Source organism: Mustela lutreola, chromosome 2 (genome assembly GCF_030435805.1).
Source record: "Mustela lutreola isolate mMusLut2 chromosome 2, mMusLut2.pri, whole genome shotgun sequence".
NCBI lineage: Eukaryota > Metazoa > Chordata > Mammalia > Carnivora > Mustelidae > Mustela > Mustela lutreola.
The window spans coordinates 25,545,354-25,557,684 of record NC_081291.1 but is presented as its reverse complement, the minus strand read 5'-3'; positions in this window follow the sequence as shown (position 1 = coordinate 25,557,684).

Here is a 12,331-nt window from a genome sequence, read left to right as displayed (position 1 = left end):
AACGCATCTCTTGACATGAAGTCACAACTCCCCTCAAGGAATCCTCTCTGAGTTCCCATTAAGCTTGCCAGCCTAGGAGGGTACCAGCCCTACTGTCACTACCCCTGGGAGACTGCATCATCCCTATACCCTGCCCACAGTGCATAAAGTCCCCATATGAAGTCCTCCTTGAATTAACCTAATATGAGTCTGCTGCCAAGCCTGCTAAACCCCTGGCAGACACTGGTGCCTGATATAATAAACATTATAGTGCGTGTGCTGTCATCATCATCATTACTGTCATTCCACCCTCAACATTCTATTTTCACATGCTGTGGTTCAAGGATGCAAAGATCTTGTGGAATTTGTGTTTCTGTTTCTTACTGTTGTGATGGATTGTTTTCTGAGAAGAAACATGAAAATCTATTTCAAAAGCAAAAGCAAAATAAATACTTTTTCAGACATAGCAAAACCAGAAGAGTTCGTAACCAGCAGACCTGTACTACAATAAATGTTAAAAGGCCTTCTTTCAATGGAAGAAAAGTGATACCAGATGGAGATATGGATCCACATAACAGAAAGAAGGACACTAAAAATGGGAAAACAGGAAATGCATTTTTCTTGTTTAAATCTCCTTAAAGTAATGAGTTCTAGCTATTCTGGAGTAATAAGGACTAGCTTTACCTTTTCATCTGAAACCAAAAAAAAAAAAAAAAGAACAGAAAAAGACAATATATATGAAACTGTGGTTTTGAAGACACCAGACATCAGACAGTGAAGAACAATGGCCCTAAAGTGAAGGAGAGCAAATGAGTGAGCCTTGTGATTGCTCCAGCTTACAACCTCAAAAGGGCTTTAATGCAGCAATGCAGAGTAGGAACCACTCACCACTCAGTGGAGACTGAGTCCAGTGAACTCACTGAGTAGACAAGATGGAGCTGAGAGTTCAGGGAGACCGAGGCAGCTATGATTTAGAGAGGGGAGCAATGCCTAGAGAAACAGTGGTGGTCTGCCGAGTGACACACGCAGGTGCTCAGCTGAGTACTGATCGGTGCACACATGTGGAGAAACTACCCAAGCGTGGGGGAAACTATCAAAAAGGATTAGAGGGAACTAACACGGGTGCTGGGAATAGTGCCTGTTCCCACAAACCACACCAGAAGAATATCATAATTGAGTAAAGTACTCAGAAAGGCCTACTTTCAGTAGTGGGGAATAATTAACTCTACAGTAAACACGACTCTGATTTCCACCTAACAAGTCTTAAAAGAAAGGCTAAAAAGGATCAAACCATTCCCAAGTAACTGCACCCCAGAACAAAACTCAGTTATTTATAGGACTACAAAACTATCCAGCATCTAGCAGGGTAAAATTCAGTGCCTGACATCGAATCGAGGGCCATAAAGCATGCAGGAAAGTACAACCCACAGTGAAGAAAAAAATATTATGGACAATTGAAACCAACCCAGAATTGACACTAATGTTAGGATTAAAAGAAAAGTGCATTAAAGGTATAACTTTGTTCCATATTTTTAATGTTAGGTGGAGAAATGAAAAATATGGGGAAAAAAAAGAGCCAAATCTAACTTCTGGAGAAGCAAACTACCATGTATGAGATGAAAGAAACACTGGATGGGATTAATAGAAGATTACACATTGCAGAAAAAAAAAAAAGCTCAGTAATATAAACTTTTAACAATATAAACTATTCACCATTAAACACAAAAGATAGTTTTTTAGTGAAAAAAGCACCAGTGTGTCATAGGACAATCTAAGTGCCCTAATATTCATATAATTGGAGTTTCTAAAGGAACAGAGAAAACGAGGAGATAGAAAAAATATTTGAAGAAACAATTGCAAATATCTTTCCAAACTTGATATAAGTGTCACCTCACAGATCGAAGAATCTTAATAAACACTAGACATAAGAACAATAAAACTATACCAAGGCATAACATAATCAAATTGTTCAAAACCAGTGATAAAGACTAGCTCAGTTGGAAAAGCATGAACTCTTGATCTCGGGATTGTAAATTTGAGTCCCACGTTGAGTGTGGATTTACTTAAAAATAAAATCTTTAAAATAAGAAAAAAGCAATAAAGAGAAAACCTGAAAAAGTAGCCAGCAGAAAAAGACATGTTATGTACAAAAAAACAAAGCTAAGGATAACAAAAGATTTCTCATTGGAAGCAAGACAACAAAGAACACAGTGAGTGATATCTTTAAAATACTGAAAGAAAAATAACTGAACCTGGAATTCCATACCCAGAGAATACATCTTTCAAAAGCAAAATAAAAATCTTTTCAAACATAAAAAAGCTGAAAGAATACATTACCAGGAGACCAAAACTACAAGAAATTTTAAAAGAAGTCCTTAAGGCAGAAGGAAAATGATACTGATGGTTGATTTCATACTCAAAAAATTAGTCAGGGGCACCTGGGTGGTGCAGTTGGTTAAGCATCAGGCTCTTGGTTTCAGCTCAGGTCCTGATCTCAGGGTTATGAGAAGAAGCCCCACATCTGACTCCACTCTCAGTAGAGAGTCTTGAGATTCTCTCTACCTCTGCCCCTCCTGCTCATACTCTCCCTCTCTCTCACATAAGTAAATAAATCTTAACAAGAAATTAGACAATGTGGGTCACCTGGGTGGCTCATTCAGTTAAGCATCTAACTCATGATTTCAGCTCAGGTCACGATCTCAGGGTTATGAGATCAAGCCCTGCAACCAGCTCCTCCCTCAGTAGGGCATCTGCTTAGGATTCCTTCCCCCTCCTTCTGCCTTGCCCCCACCTGATGCTCGCATGCATTCTCTCAAATAAAATCCTTTTTAAAGATCTGTTAATGTAAGTCATCAGATCAAAAAAAGAAAAAAGGGGGGAACACCTGGTCATCTTAATAGCAGAAAAGACATTTGGCAAAATCCAATATACATTCCTGATTTTAAAAAAATACAGCAAACTAGGAATACAGGGAAATGTTCTCAACCTGATAGAGGATATCTATCAAATGAAAACCAACATCATAATGCTGAAGACTGAATGTTTTCCCCCTAAGATGAGGAACAAGAGAAGGGTACTCTCACAACTCCTATTTATTATTGTACTGGAGGTCCTAGCCAGTGCAAGAAGGCAGGGAAAATAAGTAGAAGACATCTCAATTGGAAAGGAAGAAGTAAAATCATCTTTATTCCCAGGTAATACCATCTATGTAGAATTTCCCCCCCAATTAATAGAACTATTATTGCATCTTTAAAATATCATAAATAAGTCTGAAAAATCATTTACCATCTTGCTGTTTCTTAGCTGAGCAGCTTAGATCTTATTCATCAGCCTGCTAAACTGTTCTTTTTTCAGGAACATAGATACCACATAAAAATTTTCTGACATCTTTGATATATTGTATGGAATATACAAAAAAGCTATTAAAACATTTATGTTCAAGTTTGCAGGATATAAGATATAAAGAATTCAATGGTGTTTTTATATGATAGCAATGCAATAAGGCATTGAAATTGAAAGCACAATACCATTTATATTACCATAAAAACATGAAAAACATGGAGATGGAGATAAGAAAAGAATTAGAATCCGTACATTGAAAATATAAAATATTGATGACAAAAATTAAAGAATACCTAAATGAATGGGAAAAGTATACCATGTTCATGGATTGGAAGACTCAATATTGTTAAGATGTCAGCTTTCCCCAGAATTAATCCATAGATTTAACACAATGCAAATCTGAATCTAATTGGAGTGCTTTATAGAAATTAGCAGGCTGATTCTAAAATTCGTATGAAAATCTAAGATATTTAGAATAACCCAAAAAACTCTGTACAGATTAACAAGTTGGAAGACTAGTTCAAAACTTACAGTGCACCTGGCTGGTTCAGTCAGGGAGTGTGCAACTCTTGACCTCAGGGTTGTGAGCTCATGCCCCACGTTGGGTGTAGAGACGACTAAAAAAAATAATAATAAAATCGTAAAAAAAAAAAAAAATCCAAAACTTACTATAAAGCTACAACATCCAAAGCAGGCTGGTTGGTATATAGACAGTCAATAGACCCAAACAGAGTACAGAAGTTTAACCAAGCATAGAGTCAATTGATTTTCAACAAAAATGTGAAGGCATTTCAGTGCAAGAGGATAGTTTTGTCATCAATGTTTTGTGCTAGGACCTCCAGTGCAATATTAAACAGGAGCTGTGAGAGCATTCTGCTGAGGCAACCATCCCCCCACCAAGAGATACTAGAGTAACAGGTGGTACTGGCAAGAGAGACTCTGCCACCGCAAGTGGCCAGTCTAGGAAGCATCTTTGTTTCCATGGGCTTTAGACTCACCTCCTTCACCCAAAGATCCCTGGTGGTCCAGCCTGGGAAACACTCTCTGCCTGCTTAGCACCAGCAAGAACCAGTGGGAGCACAATCAGTAAATAAATGAATAAATAATATTGTTAAATAATATTTGATTATAGTTTAACAATAATAATATTAAATAACCTTAACAAATAAAATAACTTTAAAAAACAGTGAATACTATTCCACTTACATTTAATTTTGAACCTCTTGAAGGACACATACAATTATTATCTATTTTTTTAAAATATAATTACTGACAGTTGCATTTACTTATTTATTTATTTATTTCTAAAAGAATTTATTTATTTATCTGACAAACAGAGACCACATGTAGGCAGAGAGGCAGGGAGGAGGAAGCAGGCTCCCTGCTGAGCAGAGAGCGGATGCGGGGCTCATTCCCAGGACCCCAGGATCATGACCTGAGCCAAAGGCAGAGGCTTTAGCCCACTGAGCCACCCAGGTGCCCCTATTATCTACTTCTAATCGATAAGGAATTCAGACACATAGCTGGGACATAATTTTAAAAAGAAACCCACTGAGAAGGAGGGGGGAGAAAAAAATACACATACAAACACATACATACATAGATACACACATAAGAATCCTACCGTAGTTTAAACCACGATTTTTTTAAGAGTTGACAAACCACTTGCAAATGACTCCATTAAGATACTGTGGTTCGCTTACCTTTTTTCCGTCTTGTTATGGTCTCAGGTCCTATCCATCCAAGAGCATTCAACGGTCTCAGAACTCTGGAAGAATTCTGTCCTAAACTTAAAGCATAAGTTTAGATATAAGATAAACCAATATATTTATATATGCGAACATATATAAACACATATATATTCACATAGTCTTCTGCTGAAAAATATTAAGGAATATACAAAAGTGGCTAGGGATTTTAAAACTACTTAGTGAAGTTTTGCTGCCCTCTGCTGTTAAGTTTGTGTATATGTTCCCCAAGGATCTGTTTTTGGCAACAAGATTTTATGAAGCATTAAGTGTTGTGTTCACTAGCCCCATGACAGATTCTGTTCTCAGAGCCTAGAGCTTCAAGAAAGTGTCTTAGACATTCTGCAAGTGTCTGCTTTTATTTTCTAAACATAAGCTATTTTTACAATAAATAGTATGGTGTATTTAAATGTTACATAATCTAATACGACACACCAGATACAACATGAATCTAGTCTTAGAATGGAAAGAGAAAATCTTAAGCCATTCAGTCTTCTTACCATCTGCTCTTAAACTTTTGTGCTCTATCACTCCATTTTAAACCCTGGGGTCCTCTGTTATGTAGTTCCAATAGGGAAATACCTTCTTATGTTCCAAAGTGGGTGTGACTAGCTTGAAATTTGTGAAGTATTGCTGGTTCTTCTGCACCTGAATTGTGAATTTGGAGGGTTTTCATCCTTTATACAGCCTACTTAAAAACACCTGGCAGGGGCGCCTGGTTGGCTCAGCCCTTAAACGTCTGCCTTCAGCTCAGGTCATGATCCCAAGGTCCTAGGATGGACCCCCATGTTGGGCTCTCTGCTCAGTGGGAAACCTGCTTCTCCTTCCACTCTCCCTGCTTGTGTTCCCTCTGTCGCTGTGTCTCTCTCCGTCAAATAAATAAAATCTAAAAAAGAAAGAAAAGAAACACCTGGCAATATCACTTTATGGTTTACTACTTGGTCCTTTTGGTGAATTCTATGTTACTGTCTTTTTTTTTTTTTTGAAGGCATATGGTGGCAGGGAGAACGGCGACAGCTTCCGTATTAACTATTATTGATTTGTTCTCTTTACTTCTTCCCTTTGAAATTTTCTCACACTGCAACATAACGTTGGTTTATATCTAGGCTGATAACAACCAAGGCTGGCTGGAGAGGTTCTAAGCCATCTCTTGCCTAGATTTTAGCAACAGTATCCTAATTGGTCTTCTTGCCGTCCTGCTATATCTCTAAAATCCACCTTCTATAATAAGAGCCAGAATGATCTGGCCAAGATGCACATCTGATTGGGTCAGCCTCTATCTACCTCAGGTCTTGAAGTTCTTTTGTCTTACCTTCAGGATTAAGTCCAAGTTCCTTAACAGAGCAGGTGAGCTCCTGTGATTTACATCAGCCTACATCTTGACTTCCTGCCTCACCCTGTATTCCAACACAAGAGCTGCCTGTGCTTCCTTGCTGCAGGAAACTTTTAACTTCTCACATTAGTATCTTTGTTCCTTTTGCCCTCACTGTCCTCTCAACCGAGCTTCCTCTCTTGCTCCTTGCCACTTCACTTCCTCCTCCTCTCTGGCTTTGCTAACTCAGTGAGTTTCTACTGGATGGTCTCCTTTGCTTGATTGCTTTATTCTCTTTATGAGAAGGAACCCTCTGATGTTTAATCCTCTGCATCAGATACAGTTCCTGGCAAACACATATTGTTCAATAACTAATTGCTAAATAATTAAATGGGTTTAATAAATGAGTACCAGTAATATGAGTGTGGTAAGCTCCAAATGATTGGGGTCCCACTGTGAAGGTATGAAGCATTATCCTGTCTTACAAATTTCCTAGGTTATTGTAGACAGGCTATGTTTGGAAGTAATTTGAGACATTAATATACACTTGTAAGGTGGACTTGCAATTTGACTTCACCTCAGACATAGGGATGTAGAATTTTGCTTGGATAATTTATGAAGCTTAAATATCTGGGATACAGTCTCTGGTGTGCAATTCTGCAAAAATGTAAGGTCTGTCAAATGAGCTTTTTGTAGAAATGGTAACTTCATACTTACAGAGTGTAAGAAATACTTGGAAGAATTTGATTATATTAAATGGCTTACATTGCTTATGATATTTATAGGAAACAGAAACTCAACGAAGGGACAGAGGACCTATGATAGCAGATTGATAAGGAGAAGTGATGAATTTGTTAGCATTTGAAGAAGCAGCCGCACATAATGGTGAGTGTAACTAATCAACATCTCCAGCATAGATGTAGATAAATGTCTTCTAAAGAAATTATGGCATTGGAGCACCTAGGAGGCTCAGTGGGTTAAGCCTCTGACTTTGGCTCACGTCATGATCTCAGGGACCTGGGATCGAGCCCTGCATCGGGCTCTCTGCTCAGCAGGGAGCCTGCTTCCTCCTCTCTCTCTGCCTGCCTCTCTGCCTACTTGTGATCTCTGTCTGTCAAATAAGTAAATAAAATCTTTTTAAAAAAAGAAATTAAGGCATTATATTATTTTAATGCTATTTTTACTAAAAAATATATATGAATAGTATTTTCATACTATTTGTATGAGCTTTTGCAAAGTAAAACAAAATGAATTTTGAAACATTATTACCATATGTTGTTCCTAGAGAAACACATTTAGAGTCTCAGGAGAATGGACTGATCACCAAATGGCACAAACCACAAGTAGGATCCCTCTGGATAAGTAACTGAACACCACATTTTCTTCAATTAGATAAATGTCTGGTGTTATGTTTCTATAATTTAAGTAAATTGCAACCATAGACCTACCAATTACCCTATTTAAACTTGGCTAGTTCCCTGAAGACTTCTTAGAGGCAAACTTATAATAAGTAGTTGCCTATCTTTTCAGAGCCACTGGGGGGGTACTACAACTCTAGGTCATATTTTTTATAAAGTTCTAATTTTGCAAATCTCTTCTGGCCAGGAATTTTTTTACATTAAATGGAAGAATAATTGGGATAAACATGTTTTTGTGTGTGTGTGTGTTTGGGGATATTATGGAACAGGATTTTTTTAATTAAGGTATTTAAAGCCAAACAATAAGCAAACTTTTATGTTAAATAGTTGAAATGGATTTTGGAGGGCAAATAATCTGAAATATTTTATATTGATAATTCACAAGGACTTTTGTTTAATATTCTTTTTATAGAGGTTAAAATTAGTTACCTTTCATAAAAAATTTTAAAATATAAATAACAAGAAAAGACACAGCTAGCACTTTTGCTGCTTATTTATGCACATATTATAATGGCTGAATATAGACAAAAATAGGGTATAGATATCAATTATAGCTGCCTTCATTGACCCAGACTGTATCCTAGCTGTTATATCTGCATTATGCTGCTGTTATATTGGTGGAATCTAGGGTTTGTTCACTTTCTTTGAAGAGAAAACAGAAAATTGTTTATTCAGTTATCTTAACATAGTCAACACAGATATAAGTACTGGTTGGAGGGCAAAAGAACTTCCTACATCATCAGACTGAAAAGGTATTTCCCCCAAGTTATTAGTGGACCACTTTGTCAATTCCCCTAAAAAGAAAAAACAACAGTTTTTATATCATTCACATCCCACTGAATTATTAAAGCATGCAATTCAGTCTTTAGTATAATCGCCACATTTAATTTTAGAACATTTTCATCATCCTAAAAAGAAACCCTGCCTTTAAGCCTTCACCCCTAAATCCACCCATGCCCCCAGCTCTTGGTAACCACAAATGTTCTTTCTGTCTCTATAGATTTCCCTATACCAGCCATTTCACAGAAACAGAATCAATCCAAATGCAGACTTTTGTGACTGAATTCTGTCAGCATAGTTTTCAAGGTTCATCTATGTTGCACATACCAGCTCTTCATTCCTTTGTATTCTGTTGTACAGAGAATCCCATGTTTTGTTCATCCATTCATCAGTTAATGGACATTTGCTAATAATGTTTATTTGTTTATTTACTGGAGAGAGTGTGTGTGTGTATGCACACACACATACATGCAATGGGAGGGGCAGTTGGGGAGGGAAGAAACTCGAGCAGATTCTGTGCTGAGCGTGCGACCCATGTAGGGCTCAATCTCACAACCTTGAGATCATGACCTGAGCTGAAACCAAGAGTCAGAGGCTCAACAAACTGAGCCACCCAGCACCCCAATAATGTTCTTTTAAAATCTGTATTTACCATGTAGTAAAAAGTCCTGTCAAATACATCTTTTATTACTAGGCTTTTATGAGTTGGGGAGAAAATGTCCAACGTTAAAGTCAGTCTGAATACAAATCTGTATTGTAAGAAGCACCAAAGAATACAGCAATAACTTGAGTAATGTGATGTAAAAGGGAAGGCTCTTGGTTCAGTTTTTGGTCAGTTAAGGAAACTGGATGAGTGATTGGCTTCTGCTTAAAAACCATCTACAGTCTTTACCCCAAAGATACAAATGTAGTGATCTGAAGGAGCACATGTACCCCAATATTTATAGCAGCAATGACTATAATAGCCAAACTATGGAAAGAGCCTAGATGTCCATCAACAGATGAATGGATAAGGAAGATGTGGTGTGCATGTGATAAAGAAGATGTGTGGTGTATATATATATATATATTGCATCATTGCAAATGGTAATATTTTGGTTTTTGATGGCTGCATAATATACCATTATGTGTGTGTGTATATATATATATATATATATATATAAAATGGAATATTATATATACCATTATATATACCATTATATATACCATTATGCATGTGTGTGTGTGTATATATATATATATATAATGGAATATTATATATATATATGTATATTATGCAGCCATCAAAAACCAAAATATTGCCATTTGCAATGATGTGGATGGACCTAGAGGGTATTATGCTAGTGAAATAAGTCAAACAGAGAAAATCAATTATTGTATGATCTCACTGGTATGAGGAATTTGAGAAGCAAGACAGAGATCATAGGAGAAGGGAGGGGAAAAATGAAACAAAACAAAACCAGAAATGGAACCAAATCATAAGACACTCTTAATCTCAGGAAACAAACTGAGGGTTGCTGAGGTGTAGCAGGGGAGGGATGGGGTGCCTGAATAGTGGACACTGGGGAGGGTATGTGCTATGGTAAGCGCTGTGAATTGTGTAAGACTAATGATTCACAGACCTGTACCCCTGAAACAAATAATACATTATGTGTTAATAAATGAATAAATAAATAAATTTTTTAAAAGGAAAAAAGAAAAAAAAATCTACAAATCTGTAGGTGCTGTTAGCAACAAATATAAATGCAGGCACCTGGGTGGTGCAGTTGATTAAGGTGTCTGACTCTTGGTTTCTTGATCAGGTCATCATCTCAGGGTTGTGAGATCAAGCCCTGTGTCAGGCCCATTCTCTCTTCTTCTTCCTTTGCCCCTCCTGCTCATACTCTCTCTCACTCTCAAATAAATAAACCTTTTTTTTTTTTTTTAAGAAACAAGTGAAAATGAAAGAAGCTTGTATCTGTAAGGGATTTGGTGGAAAGTTTCCTACTGCACCAGAAGAAAAGAGAGACAACCAAGAGAAGAGAAAGAAAGGCCACAGGTGGAGAGGGACTGAAATGCAATAGTGCTTGACCTTCATTGTGTCTCCTTATTTCTCTTGAGAGCTTTGATTCACAAACTAGAGATCCCAGAGGCCAACAATCACGTTGATTTTATGAGGTTGCAACACCTGATATTGGAGTTAGGAGATGCAAATTTGGGTCCTGCTCCAACACTTCTTGGTGGTGTTTCCATCAGCAAAACAATTAAGTCACCATTCCTCCTCTGCCCAAAGTGGCAAAGTTTCTCTGACAACCTCTGTGAAGATGAAATGAGGTCATGGGAAACTCCAGATGCTAAACTGAGGGTCAGGATAGATCTGCTTGGTCTTCAGCCCTACACCCAGAAGCCCAGCTTAGGGCCTGGTAGCAGACAGGGTCCCAAGAAGAATATGTTGAGAGAATGAATGAATGAATGAAGCATTTGGTAAATGTAAAGAGTTTTTCAAATGTTCTCTCTGTATTATTACACCTTTACTTCCAATTTATTCAGTCTTCCACATTGAGTAGCGAGATGGGTTTTATTCTGAAAACATGAATTCCTACACGATGTTCTTTTGCCTTCCTTTATTATAAAAAGTATAAAAACAAAGATTTTTTTAAAAGATTTTATTTATTTACTTGACAGACATAGATCACAAGTAGGCAGAGAGAGAGGAAGGGAAGCAGGCTCCCTGCCGAGCAGAGGAGCCCAATGAGGCGCTCAGTCCCAGGACCCTGAGATCATGACCTGAGCCAAAAGCAGAAACTTTAACCCATTGGGCCACCCAAGTGCCCCCAAAACAAAGATTTTTATCTCGAATTCTTTTCCACACTTTTCACCACTGCTTGCACTTTTGCAGTATACCACTTCCTCTTAAACATTTTTTTCTTCTCTTTGTGTGACTCTTTTCCTTGACACCATTCTCCTTCTTAAAGAAATCTGCAATGCAAAGTTAGTATAAATCTGAAGTCTTTCTTCAAGTGGAAGTGGCAGTGGTATAGATGATTATTTTTAAATATTTTATTTATTTATTTATTTATTTATTTATTTGAGAGAGCAAGAGAGAGAGAGAGCACAAGCAGGGGGAGGGGCAGAGGGAGAAGCAGACTCCCCACTGAGCAAGGAACCCAATATGGGACTTGATCCCAGGACCCCAGGATCATGACCTGAGCCTAACGGAGACACTTAACTGAGGGAGCCACCCACGCATCCTACGTATAAATGATTTTATAATGAGGTCTCTATGGGTCTGTCAGCTGATATGACACAACAATCACTTCCAACTGTTAAATCCTTTTGATTTCAACTATTTCTGGATTTGGCACATAAAGTTCTTCTGTCTTCTCAAATGCAATACAAGATACTGTTTGAATTTGTATAGATAATTTAAAGGGCATTTGTTAGACATAACCTAGTTTATATTTTCAGTAAATTCAGATTCTCATACAATGTATCCAGGTGGCATAAAGCAAGATATACCAGTTCACACTTAATGGGGTAAATCCAAATTGGGTTATGTGAGATATTAGCTATTTTCTAGCCAGAAAATGCCAGATGCCACTCTCTTTATCCTGAGTAGTCAAAACATACCTGGTATAGGGTGCCTGGGTGGCTCAGTGGGTTGAGCCTCTGCCTTTGGCTCAGGTCATGATCTCAGGGTCCTGGGATCAAGCCCTGCATCGGGCTCTCTGCTCAGCAGGGAGCCTGATTCCCTCTCTCTCTCTGCCTGCCTC